The sequence below is a fragment of the Mchenga conophoros genome, linkage group LG16 (genome assembly GCF_057382185.1).
Source record: "Mchenga conophoros isolate Kocher_MC1m ecotype Shallow Benthic linkage group LG16, M_conophoros_male_GT1.1, whole genome shotgun sequence".
NCBI classification, from domain to species: Eukaryota; Metazoa; Chordata; class Actinopteri; order Cichliformes; family Cichlidae; genus Mchenga; species Mchenga conophoros.
In genome coordinates this window covers 29,355,581-29,370,332 of record NC_140541.1, presented here as the reverse complement: position 1 = coordinate 29,370,332, position 14,752 = coordinate 29,355,581, and positions in this window count along the sequence as shown.

Below are 14,752 nucleotides of genomic sequence, written 5' to 3'. Positions count from 1 at the left end.
ATTAATAAGCTTGGAGACGTACAGTTCAGATGGGTTAGAAAATTTGGCATCAAGTTGAGATTTGACATTCTGCATTGTGACACTTATTTGTCACTGCAGCTCTAAAGCATCTAAAACATTAGCTTTTTCTTTCAGAGTTGAGTTTTCTGATATACTGTAACTCCTAATTAAGACATGCAGTATTAACCATAAAGAGCTATAAGCAGGGGTTAAAGTGGGCCTGAATGATCCGGAACGGCATGCCGCCACCTTCATTTAATGAGTAATTAAATCTGATAGGCAGGTTAATGCACATTACTATTGAACGACTTAATTTTTCATGTGCTGCAGCCTGGCATTGCTTTCAGTGATGGCATGGAGATACTTGCTCAGTAATAAGAAAATAATGACATCCCATGGCCTGCTTATAGCTTCCACACATCCTTCACATCCCTGCGATGCGTTCATGGTGCATATGTAAAGTTGCATTCGCAATGCTTAAGCATCTGGCTAGCAATACAGAATATGAACAAGCATAAACAGAGTAACCAGAGTAAAACATGTCAGTGAAACATAGTGTTTCTGCACAGTTTGTCACAAAATGTGTCTATGAGCTCAACGTACAGTTGTTTCCCCAAAAATGTTAATGCTAATACAGGACTGACAGATGAAGAAAAATATAAAAACAGAACAGAGAAAAGGATGATAGATTATTTTCAGAGCCAAGCACAGCTCAACAAGTGACATGAGACTGGAAATGTAAAGCTCACTTGTAGTGTCTTCATTCATTTTGAAATCAGATATTAGATCTATAGATGATGTGACCCTAATGGTTTTGTAAAAATTATGCAAAACATATTTGAACACCCTGATTTCTGCTAATTGGAGGTTGCATGAAAACACCAGGCAAATAGTGGAGGAGTATACTAGTTTAATGCATTAATGTGATTAATTTTAAAGTGATGTACTATTTTAGTGCCTAGAGGTTGGAAATCAGGCATTTAGCTTACATAACATCTTCTTGTATCTTGTTAAATTCAGATGGCTAAATCCACAAAGATCAGTGGATACAGGAATATAGAATTTACTGGAGTTCAAGAATCAAGAATTATTTTTATTTTTTATTACTTTGTTGGTAAATCTTAAAGTTATTTCTTACATGTAAATTAGGCTAAATCACAGTCAGATGCTCTATTTTAGTCTTTTTTAGTACTTTATGAATGTTTACAGGTCTGAGAAAACTTTCAAGACTTCATACAAACAAATAACACTTTTTAGATTTTAGGTTAAATTATAATTCCAGATTTTGATGTTCAACACATCCACTAAGTATTTTGTATCAGCATTATTAGCTACACACTGTTTGTAAAAATTAGATGTATCCACTGTGCAGCACTGTGCTATCAGCTCAAAATACCACATTCTAAACTTTATTCACTGAAGTTTTCAATCTCTGTTTTTAATGGAAATGGCATTAAAGCACAGTAATTGCAAAGCTGATACCTACCTGATATCTAATATCTAGCATATTTCAAAAGCAGGTACTTTCTTATTTTCATGGATTGTTATTAGAGACCCTTCTCAAATGTGTTTACCATTTGCAATAAGCCACTTTCTTGTCACTGCATGTTCTGTGCCAGTAAATCTCTAAGCTTCTGCTATGTACTACATATTTGACACTTCATAGACAGAACCCAGCTACTTGTTATGTACAAGGATGGGGTGCTCATTGTCCTTTTCATTTTTAAAAAGGTTAGTGAGTGTCATTTACTAGAAAGTTGATTATGGTTTACAAGTTACTTAGATATGTTCAGAGATATATTTAGTTGACTACTGTTGTAAATAAAAAACAAGACATTACTTTAACTCAGATCAGCCTTAGATATGTGCATGAGATTTGAGTTAAAGCAGTGTTTTAACTCAAATCTCATGCACATATCTAAGTGTAATGGCTGTGGTGTAGTTCATGGTTTAGTCCCTGCCTACAATATTTTTTCATGCCGGTGCTACACATTTAAAAAAGGCTCATTTGTTTGATGTCTTTTAGAATCTAGTGGACTTACATGGAATGAACATTTTTACTTATTCAGGTGTCACAGTGGCAAACCAGAGCTGTAAATAATACCAATAGTGATGTCTGAATTCCAGTTATCTCCTTCAGTTGTGAATCCTGGCTTACTTAGTTATTTTTTATATTGAAATTTTTACTTGATAAAGTTTTCATACTGTGAAAACAGTTTAATGACACAGCAGCAAGAATGCTTAATGTGCTATTAAATGCATTTATTAATTTATTCAATTCAGTTTTATTTATAGAGCACCAAATCACAACAACAGTGGCCTCAATGCGCTTTATATTGTAAGGAAGACCCTACAATAATACATACAGGGAAAAACCTAATAATCATGTGACCCCTTATGAGCAAGCACTTTGGTGACAGTGGGAAGGAAAACTCCCTTTTAACAGGAAGAAACCTCCAGCAGAACCTACACCTATTGTCGCATAACTAAGGCAGGATTCAGGGTCACCTGATCCAGCCCTTACTATATGCTTTAGCAAAAAGGAACATTTTAAGCCTAATCTTAAAAGTAGAGATGGTGTCCATCTCCCGAATCCAAACTGGAAGCTGATTCCATAGAAGAAAGGTCTGAAAACTGAAGGCTCTGCCTCCATTCTACTTTTAAATTTATAATGTGTAGCTATGAATGTTGATATTTCTTATTATCGAGACAGATGAGTATTTTGTACTAGATGTACTGGGCTGAGTATTTCAGATTATGCTGGGATTTTGGTGAGATTGGGATTTTTCCAAACAACTATTTCCAGGATATTGAAGAAGATAGGATAGAGCGGCAGAAGAACACAATGGCTGCCACCACTGGGGGCTAAGGAAACTGAGGTTACAACTCACTCATTAAATTTGGACAGCAGGAGACTGGGAAAACATTTCTTGGTCTGAATTTCAATTTCCTCTGTGAGATTTGGATAGCAGTGTCAGATTGGGGGGTAAACAATATGAAAACTTGGATCCATTCTGCATTGTATGAGCAGTTTAGGCAGCTGGTGGTGATGTAGTGGTGTAAGACAGCGGTCCCCAACCTTTTTTGCGCCACGGACCGGTTTATGCCTGACAATATTTTCACGGACCGGCCTTTAAGGTGTCGCGGATAAATACAACAAAATAAAACTAGTACCGGTACCGAAAAAAAGATTTATTCATAACACACGTGAAAAGACCCAGGAAAACCGAGTAAACGATAAAAACGATAACAAAATAATGCTGAAAACCGATAAAAACCCTGAAAACCATACATTTCACACCTGAGCCTCAACTCTCGCAGCCCGGTACCAAACGACTCACGGACCGGTACCGGTCCGAGGCCCGGGGGTTGGGGACCGCTGGTGTAAGAGATATCTTCTTGGCACCCCTGAGTATCAACCCATTTTCATTTTAACACCACACCCTGTAAAAGCACTTTATTTTTTCTGACAGTCTCATCATGTTGTGACCACATTGTACCCGTCATGTGATGGGGGCTTTCAGCAGGATAACACACCATGTCACCAAGCTCAGATCATCTCAACCTGGTTTCTTTAATATCACAATGGGTTCACTGTATTGAAATTGACTCCACAGTGACCAGTTTTCAATCCAACAGATCACCCTCGAGATGTGGCGGAATGGGAGATTGGCATCATGATGTGCAGCTTAAATATGGTAGAAATTATACTGACATATGTTGGGCAGTGGGACAGAGAGGATACGAACTATAAATCACATGTGTACAAGCATCTACTGATAGAGTCATGTTAATGCATGTTAGTTCTCTAAACCATTAAGACAGAGTTATACTGCCATTGTTTCCAGAGAAAACAATTAGGGCATAATTTTGTTTTGCTACAGTGCTTTCAGACTAAAACAACATTTTGAATCCTCAAATTTATTTCCGCTCTGGCAGAAAAATTATACTTAATTGTCTATCGAGTGAACCTTTATCTTTCCTTTTTATCAACACCAGTGAGAGCAAGTTGCATTAGAAATTCCTCTCTCATTCAGACAAAAAAAAGGCTTTTAATGTGAGTGTTCATTAACTTCCATTTTGCATAAACTTTGCTTTTATTTGTTTTATAATGGGCCATGTGGACGTGAACTTGGCTTCCTGTTTGTGTGAGATGGATAGTTGATGAAAAAGGTTTTGTTATGGATAGAGATAATGTATTTGAATGGAAATGCCTTCCTTCTTTGTTTTGTGCAGCACCCGCTTTTTCCTATAAAAGCACTAGATTCCACTTCAGGCTTGTTAGATGATTATGAGCTGCACAATAACACATTCAGCATTGAGGGCCTGGGGTGAAACGTACCCAGTGTCAACTCCCTGCCCCAAACATGTTGACATCAGTTCAGAGGAAAGGGAGTTTGCAGCAATTTGCCAGCGAGACCTCTCTACATGGTGTGGGGAATGTTGTCGACAAAGGATCCTCTAGGGTCCACCATTACCTCTGGACATTTTCTTTCATTGGGTGTCTTTTACTCTTTGTCTGCTACAGCATTAGTGGGATTGTCTACCTACTTTGAGTTCCATCATATCACCAAACTTGAAGAAATCATAGTTTCTGGGAAAACCTTCCCTGCTATTACATCCTGTAATATAAATCCTCTTAGAAAGTCTAAATTCACTGCCTGCGACACAGAACGTCTGAGAGAGATGTGGGGTATACCTGCAAAGCTTACAGGGAACATCACAAGTTCTGTGTATGAGATGAATAGGGAAACTTTGAAATAGCTCAATGGGACCAAAGCAGTGCTTCCATGCTGTGGCCAGTTTGACTGGGAAAAGCTGTACGACCGTTCAGCTCACTGCCTGTGGGACATGGTGAAGTCTTGTCGCTTTGGAAAGACCAGCTGCACAGCTGAAGACTTTGAGTCTGTGAGTAATTTTCTCGCTTGCCTTTGAACTTAATCCTTTCAGTAGAGGTTTTGGCCTTAAGGCTCTCACAGTTGTATGGGAGATATGAATAAACCAAGAAATATGCATATAAACCACAGTGTATTGAAGAATCAAAGACTTTCACCCCTAATTTTTTACCTGGTTTCAGAGTGTGATTGGTTTCATAAGAGATGGACAGTAGAGTTATATACACACCTTTTCTTCCAGTATAGCAAGGACATGCATATTGCCTCAATTTCGTCAAGCTCGCGGAGACTTTTTTATCTGCGAAGACAGTAACTAGACATCAAAGCGGATTTTTTTTTTCTGTTTAATATCTGCATCGTACTGTAGAATTTCCCCATTTCTCCATTGTATTTGTAGTTAGTTGTATCAGACCTGTGCTGGGTGCATTTTGTATATTCTGGAGCATCAGAATTTCTTGTGTTGAAGCTACTTTCAAAGTCAAAATGTCATATCTTTGTATATTTATAAGGCCATATTGCTCCCATTCTGTGCAGAGAAGTATTTTATCTATCAGCTGCACCAGTCTGCTAGTACAGTTTACCTCTCACCATTGCCACATCCTTCGTGTGTCCAATTACTGAAATTCACCTAGTGGAATAAACTGGAGTATCTTTTATTTAACCTTTTTTGATCTTCCTGATCACTCCAAGTTCTTTAAATTACAAGCCACATTTAACCATAAAGTTCTTTGTTTTACCTTAGTTCTTGCTGGATACATTTTTCATTTGATAATCACTACTTATGTGGAGGAATTGTAATACAGTAAGTTCTGATGATTCTTTTAAGTCTGTAGCTTTTATGAAAATCTGTTTTGCATGGAAAACTTCCACATCTAATTTTTTTTTTTTTTGCAGATTAAAATATTTGTATATCAAAAGGAGAACATTAGAGAGGAGAAACATATCAACTTCTGGAAATAGTATTAAAGCATAGTGCACCAAAGTATGCACGGGGGTGGTGCTAAATTAGTTTAAAATGGGAAATCTAATTGACGAGAGCTATTGCTTGAGAAGCAGTAAAAAAAAAAAAGGTTACTCAGCTACTATGGGATTTGTTTCCCCAATACTTATTCTGTCCCTGCAGTCCTATCCACTAAACTAATTGTATGGTTGGTACCTCATTGTATTACTCAGTCTACTCAACTCATACCTACAATAACATAACAAATAAGTGGTGAGATAAACAAAAAAAATAAATGCAAATGCACCATATGAGATTTGCTTTTTCTAAATTATTAATGGGTTTTTAGCAGCACTTAGTAACCAAAGTAATAGTCCCAAATGAGTATTTACTACATATGCTCTAAGCCCAATTTGTTCGGATGAACTCTGTGTGTAAACTCTGAAAGTCATCTGACTCTTCACCACAAAGGTTGGGTGGATTATTCTGTGGTATTTACAATCTCTTCCCATTTGATTAGAGATCTAAGAGCATCAAGGAAGATTAACTGAGCCCCTATGGTGTAAATAGTCCCACGAACCTCCTCACATCCACGGCAGCAACTCACAGGGCATTAAGTTGTGAAAACTTTATCGATAGGTTCTGTCTTCGTGGGTTTAATTAAAACCCTTCTCACTTATAAGGCAGTGTCACTGCTCTGAGATATCTTAGTCTGAAAGGGATTCGGTTTATCATCATATTTGTCACAACCCCATGTTAATATCTGCTAAAATCTTACTGACAATGACAGTTTTGCAAATCATGTGGATGACAGCCATATCTTAAAAATATAACACTGAGGAAAGTGTTATATTTTGCCACACTCTGAAACCAGGTAAAAAGTCTTATAAAAATCTGTGCTTTTTTGCTTACTTAATTTAATTTAAAGATGTTAAAAAGTTTGCAAAACACAGCAGCAGATATTTCAGAGAAAGAATTACAGTGATGCATGGAGGTGTCACCCTTTAGGGCCAAGTATAAAGTGGAAAAATTGTAAGTTTAAATTATTACTTTGGAGAAGTCGCATCTTATACTCCCCCCGAGCCAGGGAGAGTATGTTGCTCGACACTTCCCATGTTTAAATATACTACATGGGTATTTGCTTCTCTGACCTTGTGGTCTGTGGGTTGTAATTTACCTTTTGGTTCTTAATGTGAAGTTACCAAACCTTCAATTACTCAGATGAAAATTGTGTGCCAGCTTTTTTTATTCTTCTTACTTTCTCTGCAATATGCATGTATAAAACCGTATTATATAATGAAAGATGGTGACTCTGATAGAACAGTTCGAACATCATTAACTAATGTACACCATTCAACAGATTAGTATCTGTGATGTGAAAAATGCTTTTTCCACATTGCATAAGCTGCAATAAAACCAAGCTTGAATGTTTGAATATTTCACATTTTCTTTATTCTACCCTCTTAATTACCCTTTAAATTACCCACTGATTATTGATCAATAATGTAATTATAACTTACTGAGACGATATGATCTAATTTGAAGTCAGCTTGAAAGGTAGGCAAGCGCACTTAACAATCTGGCAATGAGCGAAACTGGACAGGCTACTGGGCAAGAGAGATGAAGGATCATTTTCCTGTAGGCTTCGATACAACTGGACTTCCTTTTCGAAAGTAGAGGAGTTGCCTCCTTGTGGCCAATAGAAAGAATTCAGGTTCCTGGCAATTTTGCATAGAGTCCACTTTTCACATTCAGATTCTACATCTGTCTTTTAGACAGTGTGTGAACACACCCTCTTGGAGAGTCAAACTTTTTTGTAGTTGACTCGGGGTGAACCACTAAATTCAATTTCAAATACTGATTTGATCACTGATTCGGTGAACATGGGGACACTGATGAGTTACTGATTATCTGTGAAACAATTTCAGAATGTGTGAAGAGGAAAGATGTAAGGTTTTTCATCCCTGAGCAATATGTGACACTAGGAAATTTGATTTACTGTGTATTAAATCACTTGAGACAGGTTTGTTAGTGCAAGAAAATCTAGTCATTTTAGAAATGAAGTTAGAAGTGTGAGCGTGCTGAGGGAAGAATAAACATGGCATTGGCTATGAGGTGCTACATGTGGCACTACATTAATAATTACTTAATTGACCAATTTTAATGTTCAGCTTGAATTTGCTTTGGTTTCGAAAACAAACAAATGACTTCAGTGTAGGTTGGTGTTTTTACAAGACACGCTGGTCCTAGTTAACTAATGAAGTGTTCTTTGAGCATCCCGTCACAGCTGTGTGCAAGATATAGTTATGAAACTTTGAAAGTGAGAGATTAAATTAAAGCTCAGGTCAGATTTATTAGTTTTTCATTTGCATTAGACGTTTTTTTCCTTTTATTTCATTCGAGCTTAATGGTTTTAATTCAGTTTAGTTTCAGTTACTGTCCAGACTTTATTTTCCTATTTTAGCATTTTTTGTTATTATTGGGAAAAAAAATAGTTTCTGTTTATTTATTGTATGGAGGACGTATGTCAGAGGCAAGATTTTGGAAACTCATTAGAATTATTATAATAAAACATAGTTTTTTGAAAACAGTTGTCTTGACACCCAAAGTTTAAAAAAATATGTCCATCAATGGTTCATCAGATAATTTGTGATAACAATTTTGTTTTGCCAGACTTACAGATGATAAAACTATTAGCTCTATATTTTAACTCTATATGAAAAAAAAATCATTTTTTTTAACGTTATTATTTTAGTTAACTATAATGCTTTTTTAAATATGTGGTTTTAGTTTTTAGTGTAGTTTTAGTTGCCTGTAATATCCATGGGTCAGACCTGCGAAGTCTGACTAACACAAGGTTGAAGTAGGGTGGCAATAGCGGATCAATAAAATAAATAATAATTATGATAATAAAAAAGGGGTGAAACCAGTCCAAAATATTTGGCCAGCCATATCGGGGCAGGATTTGTAATTCGCAATTCCTATATATTATCATATAGGAATTGCTTTTTATCATCATAAAAATATAATGATTTGGGTGCTTGAGTTAAGCCTCTAATTCTTTATATACAGACAAACATTATGTCTGTTAATGTCATGTGCTCTCCCAAAATGAAAGCACATAGTTTACCACATATACAACAAAATCCTGCTGCTGAATATTCAGAAGAAATCCATGTGTCCAGCTTCACTGGCAGGTACACACAGATGTAATGAATACATTTAAAATGTTGTCATGCTGGGTAAGCATCACTCTTTCCTGCTCAGCAAGTATCCATAGCAACTCTAATTTTGCAGGTGGAGCCAGATCACTGGTGGTAATTGCTTCAAACCGATGCATACTTTTACAAAATTGACCTTTATAAAAACCTTGAGACATATTAATCATCTGTTTAGCCCCCACTTAGGCTATATTCTGTCTTTGTTGAGCCGTATTGATTTATACAGCCGTCTGCAGGGAGGCACCAGACAAAAACTTTTCAAATAAAGTTGAATGACACCATTTGGTCCTGTTCGTCAGAGTGAATAAATAAATAGATAAACTGGTGAGATCATAATAGACTTTACTTTAAAGGCTTTGCTGTATTATATATGATTTTTGCACTTCAAATTTCAAGTGAAAACACTTGGCTTCTCTTTGAACGCTTGTCAGAGTCATCAGGGATTTTTCAAGAAGATTTAAATCATGTGCCTATCCAACTATTTTACAGACATTACCACTTGTACAGGCTTTACTGAATAAAAATCCTTGATCTTTTGAATTGCATAAAATGACAGAATGATAGTGTAACCCAGATCATTGGTTGAGTATGGGATTTCTGATTATTTGTGGTCGCTGAACGCACCACTGTGCCGTGCGCATAGCCACTCTCTAGTCCAGCTACAGAGTTTTTCCTTCCGTTCGTCCGATGAGGCGCATGCTGCTCTCGTGCCCTCTACGAGCTGGAAATTCGGGAAAAAGTCTTGTAGCGGTTACAAACGTGAAGCGGAGCTGAGTCCGACAGCATTCGCCATTACACGAACTCCTCTGGCTGGTTTGTTTGCCCTTTTGGTGCCCTGGATCCTACTGGATGAACTGCCTTGTGGAAGTCCTCATCTGATGACTCTGCCGAACCGTCCTGGCAAATAGATGGTCGTTGCTGCTTGCTGGATGCTATTATTGGATGCTACACCGTTCCAACAGAGCGGTAGGAACAATTCAAAGGGCCCCAACGATGCGCTTTATTTTTCCCTGAGCTCAGGTGATTTTCTTTTGGCCAAAGGACCTTAAAGGATACATATTTGTTTTTATTTATTTATTTTATTTTTCTTATGACACTGAGTGGAAAGACACTACAAAAAAAGGGGTTTATTATTTAAAATTGTGTCTAATAAATGTGTTTATGTTAAGTAAGTGTGGTGTCCATTGTGTGCTGGAAGCCTTATTGTTCCTGTGGTGGAGCAGCTACTACCAATCTCCTTTACGAAACTAGCTTCTGACAGGATACAGGTATTTGGGATACATTTGATTTCTTGTAACCTATTTTTAGAGAAACTGTGATTCTGGGTTAAACATCGGGGTGAAATTGATGACACTGACACCTAGTGAACTGCCCAAGGTCAACAGTCCTGATTTCCACGCATTAAAGGTTTGGCGTAAGTACAGATTGCGTTACAAGTGGCGAGCCAGCCAGGAGATTGGTGAAAAGTAGCACCTTGACTTTCCAGCTCACAACACCTACCTCTTTTCCTTGACCCTATTGTGTTGGACATGGATCTTTGCAGACGTTTTGATGTAGATGGCCAGTGCTCACTTTTTGTGACTGGCGTTGAAGGGATTTACACAGATGATGACATTGCTAGTGTTTTTTCAGTAAATGGTAAAGTTTCTCGGATAGTTCGAATTCCAGATGAATCAAACCAGCCAGAGGGTAGAGTCCTGATACAATATTTGTCCGATCAAGCCATTTCCAAGATCAACCCCCAGATCTTAGGCGACTTGCCGAGCCCCAAGGATCCTGCTATCGGTTGGTCTGTCAAAACCATTCGAGATGTTGCTCAGGAAGAGGTAGGCAAGGAGTTAGCTCGTAGATATTTAGAAGAACTGAAGGCTGTTGGAGATAGTGGTAAAGCAGGTTTCTTGAGTGTTATTCAGAGTGAGGTCAAAGAAGTTCGACATAACTCTGAGATTCCTGACACACGGCCACACACAGCTCAGGATGGTGACACATCCCTCCATGACATTGTAGCTAGTGATCATGATGAACCTAATCACTACACACAGACCCACAATGCACCTGATAGTGCTGTGGTGAACCCTGTTAATATCGACCGCAGTCTCCTTAACCCACCTCAGATTCAAAAAGTTGTCGTTGAGCACGTTATCAGAAATGACTCAACAGCCCCGTGGTCTACACAAACCAGACTGCGCACCTTTTCTGGCCGTGCTCCTAGGCCCAATGGTGAGGTAGACTATGAAACATGGCGCACACAAGTGGACCTTCTTGTCAGTGATTGCTCTCTTAGTGATGTGCAAAAGGTTAGGAAAATACTTGAAAGTTTGCTAAGTCCAGCAGCCGATGTTGTTAAGTTGCTTGGTGTGAGCTCACCACCCAGGGCTTATGTTAGGCAGCTCGATTCCGCTTTCAGTGTTGTAGAGGACAGAGAAGAGTTATTTGCAACCTTTCTCAGCTCCAACCAGAATAGCGGAGAAAAGCCCTCAGCATATTTGAACAGACTCCATAGCCTCCTTACTCGAGCTATTTCTAGAGGGGGAGTCTCTGTCGAAAGTTTGAGCGAACACCTACTCAGACAGTTTATTAGAGGCTGCTGGGACCAGAGTCTCATTATAGCTCTCCAACTAGAAAACAAAAAGAACAGTCCACCAACATTCCCAGATCTACTCCTTATGTTGAGGACCGAGGAAGGTCGTAGATCTGCAAAGCTAGACCGGATGAAAAAACATCTGGGTGCTACAAAAGCAGCTGTACATGCCCACTCCATTTTTGATGTACCCTCCTATGATGATGAGCCCGTTCCAACACAGACTGCAAAGCAGAGCGAAGCATCTAAGCTTGAGAGGAGAATGGATGAGCTTTCAAAGCAGGTAGAGAAACTGAGTCAAAGGTCCAAGAATTCTCCTTTTGACAGTGAGCTTAGTGCAGCGTTAAAACAGAGACAAGAAGAAACTGTTAAACTTGAAAGCAAAATAGATGAGTTGTCTAAACAACTCAGAGAGCTCACTCAGAACCAAAAATGTCCTAAAGAGAATAATAGTGGCAAAGACTTCCTTGCGGCAAGAAATAGCAGTGCCAGGAGACCAGTTAAGGTTCCCTCTATGCCAAAAGCATGGTTCTGCTTTAGATGTGGTGAAGATAACCACATTGCCACTCGATGCCCAAATGAACCCAACCAGGCACTAGTCCGCCAGAAGAATGCTGAGTTAAAGGAAAAGCAAGGAAGGTTCCAAGCCCAACAGGTTACTGAGCCTTTTGCTTTAAACTTGTAGCGGCTCCTGCTGTGGGACGTCCAGGAGCTGAGACCAGCATTAGTCCCGCCTCAAGTGACCAAAGAATTGGTGTTCAGAGCAAAATAAAGACCCAGACAACGGTTCAAGATTTCAGTTCCCAATCCCGCTTGCCACCCGGTCTGATAGGTCCTCGTTGTTCAGCTTCTGTTTTGGTTGAGGGTGTGCAATGCAACTCTATCATGGATAGTGGTTCACAAGTCACTACAATCTCCGAATCATTTCACAAGGATAAGCTGGCACATCTCCCCATTCAGCCCATTCAAGCATTGCTTGAGATTGAGGGTGCAGGTGGACAGCACGTTCCCTACCTTGGTTATGTTGAGACCCACATCACTTTTCCTCACAACATTACAGGCAAAGAGGAAGAGTTGGTTGTTTTGGCTCTTGTTGTGCCTGAGTGCCATTTTAACAGCAGAATACCAGTTTTGATTGGTACCAATGCACTGTTAAGACTCCATGATAAGTTATCTGAACGTGACGGTCCAGATTTCCTTCACAGACTGTGTTCCAGAGATGTAGCACTGGTTCTCCAGCACTTGGCTAAACAAATGGATGATTGCCATATACACCCAGTGAGGTTGCACGGGAAAGTACCAGTCACCATCCCTGCCAACCACAAGTGCTGTTTAATGGGCGATGTTAGGCTGAGAAAGAACACTCCTAACGTAAGTTTCGTCCTTGAACCAAATGAACACGACAAGTTACCTGGTGGTTTATTTCTTGAAACTGCTTTGATAGACATCCCTTACAAAGCTAAGAGTAAGGTTCCAGTCGTCTTGCAGAACTTGAGTGGGCATAGTATTGTATTGCAACCAGGAAGTACAGTTGCCCAGGTATGTGTAGCCCAGCACATTTCACCCCTGGTGCCTGTTTCAAATGCTTCTTCTCATGACAAGTTTGATGGAGAGAAGCTTAAGTTTAATCTTGATGAGTCACCCATCTCTGAAGAATGGAAAGAGCGCATCACCACCAAGCTCAAGTCTATTTCAGAAGTGTTTGCGGTTGATGATCTGTCTTATGGTCACACCACTGTGGTAAAACACCACATTCGGCTGAACGATGACACGCCGTTTAAGGAACGGTCGAGGCCCATCCATCCAAGTGACAGAGAAGCTGTCAAGCAACACCTCAAAGAACTGCTTAATGCAGGGGTTATTAGGGAGTCAGAGAGCCCCTACGCATCTCCAATAGTAGTTGTGCGTAAAAAGGATGGTTCAATCAGGTTGTGCGTTGATTACCGCAAGTTGAACGCACGGACCATTAGGGATGCTTATGCCCTCCCAAACATTGAGGAGACCTTCACGGCCCTTAGTGGTGCCAAGTGGTTCTCGGTCATGGACCTCAAATCAGGCTATTATCAGGTTGAGATGGCCGAGGAAGATAAAGCTAAAACTGCTTTTGTCTGTCCTCTTGGGTTTTATGAGTTTAATCGCCTGCCTCAGGGCGTTACAAATGCCCCAAGTACGTTTCAACGACTGATGGAGAAGTGTGTTGGGGATTTGAACTTGAGTGAGGTACTTGTGTTTTTGGATGATCTGATTGTGTTTTCAGACACCCTGGAGGAACATGAGGTGAGACTCATGAGGGTGCTGAACCGGTTGAGGGACTTTGGGTTGAAGCTGTCCCCAGAAAAATGTCATTTCTTTAGGCCCTCGGTGAAGTACCTTGGCCATGTGGTTGATGCCCAAGGAGTTCACACAGATCCTGATAAGATCTCAGCTTTGAAAACATGGCCTCGTCCTACAAACAAGAGAGAGTTAAAATGTTTCCTAGGCTTTGCCGGTTATTACCGGAGATTCATTGATGGATACTCAAAGATCGCAAAGCCTTTAAATAGTCTCACGGCTGGTTACTACTCACCCAAAAAGAGGGGTAAAGTGTATCTTGGAGAACATTTCAAACAACCATCAAACATTAACTTACCTTTTGGAGAGGAGTGGACACCTGAATGTGAAAATGCGTTTAAGACTTTGATTGAGAGACTGACATCGGCACCTGTCCTTGCTTTTGCCAACCCACAGCTACCATATGTCCTGCACACTGATGCCAGTCGTGAAGGCTTGGGTGCAGCGCTCTACCAAGAGCAGGACGGGAAGCTGAGAGCTGTGGCTTATGCAAGCAGAGGACTTTCCAAAAGTGAGAGAAACTATCCCACTCACAAGCTTGAATTTCTAGCTTTGAAGTGGGCAGTTTGTGAGAAGTTTAACAGCTACCTTTATGGCGCTAACTTCACCATTGTGACGGATAACAATCCTCTCACGTATGTACTGACATCTGCAAAGTTAGATGCTGCTGGTCATCGCTGGTTAGCTGCGCTGTCTACTTATCAGTTCACCGTTAAGTACAGGGCCGGTCATGCCAATCGCGATGCAGATGGGCTGTCCCGACGACCACAAGCTCCTCCTTTTG